The sequence below is a fragment of the Paracoccidioides brasiliensis genome (assembly GCF_000150735.1).
Source record: "Paracoccidioides brasiliensis Pb18 unplaced genomic scaffold supercont2.12, whole genome shotgun sequence".
Taxonomy (NCBI): Eukaryota; Fungi; Ascomycota; class Eurotiomycetes; order Onygenales; family Ajellomycetaceae; genus Paracoccidioides; species Paracoccidioides brasiliensis.
Window position 1 is genome coordinate 711,488 of NW_011371369.1, and position 1,534 is coordinate 713,021.

The window sequence follows — 1,534 nt, forward strand, 5'->3', positions numbered from 1 at the left end:
GGAAGGAGGGCGGTTGGATGGGTGAGGACGTGGAGAAGGAAGGGTACGGAGCAGGGGACGAGTAGTGGGTGGTTAGTTCAACGGGCTTGGAACCTGGCTCCTGACGCGGCCGCTTATGGGGCTTCTGCGATTGAAACTTAGGTTCCTCCTCCCAATAATAACCCTGCGTTCGTTGATGGAGGCTTGATACGCAAGCAATCTCGTACATTTAATATATTGTGAAAATATCTTCAACCATGACGTTGTCCTCTCATCACTCCTGAGCTGGCTATGTCTTCTGCCCAACGCATGCACGCACGTAGATTCCAGCAGTAGTGAGTGCTGTAGTCGATAAACCAACGCGGAAACTCACAACCAATAGCTACAGATTCACATCGAGAGTCACTCAACACTGGATGCATTGCACCTGCACAGGGCAAATCCCTACATCCATTCGGTCCTTCGAGTCCTATGTCTATGTGTCCGTGACCGGCGCTCACTGGTCAACAGCTGGCCAGAAAGAGAACAAAAAGGAAAAAAGAAAAGGAGCAAAGGAGCAAAGTTATCAGGAAAAGAGTTGCGAAAGTTTCTCGTAGGAATTGGCGTTGACAGGCCTAACTAACAGCCAAGCTCACGATTTCTGGCTGAAACTGGGATAATCCTCCGCTGCATTGGAAGCTGTTGATGTTTCCACGGGATGTATTGGAAGATCCTATGGACGATACCAATGCTGGTCCCCAACAGCCCACAGGCTACGGGTCGCTAATACTCTTTTTATTCTTACAGTGGGTGGTTTAGTTATCAATCAGTGGAGAGCCAAGCTCAGAAAGCGTGTGATGTTCAACGATCATCCATTTCTACGGCCAGTGGTTCGCCATTTCCAAGGAGAAGATGTGCCAGTCACCAAAATATGACCTCTGTATTTCGATGATTCCTTGCTTTGGACATTCTAACCAGAGTATGTTTATCTTAAAGGACAGAACACCCCGCCATGATTTATTCACTATTATCAAAATAAAATATTTCGCTGCAAGATACGTCTTGGAATTCACGCGACCAAACCAGCCCGAGAACGTGAAGCCCCACCCAGCTCCCTTTGGAATTTTTATCGTATTACCCAGGCCCTCAAGATCCAGATTATTGAATACCAGAGTTATTGACATGATCCATTATTTTATCAGCCAACCTTGGAGAGCTTCTCCACTCCTAAATTTGACAAAGAGACTTGGAGCGGAGAACAGTGCCTGCGATACAAGACTCTCTCGCCCAAAGCCACTCTTCTTCAGTAAAGGTCTCCTTGACCCAAAATTTCCCTCCCAATCAAATTCCAATGACCTTGGATTATTATATGGAGCTTTGCTGCCGTTTTCAAACTATCCTTTCAGTTAGTTACTTTCCCCTCACCCACCTGATCTTGTTATGGCCGGTCCACCCTTGCCTCGGGAGCAACCTCCACTGCATATGGCAACATGAAATGAAGAGGCATAATTAATTAACTTGGAAGAAAACTTTGAAAAAGTCAAGATTAAGCCACAAAAGCAAAACGGAAATTAAA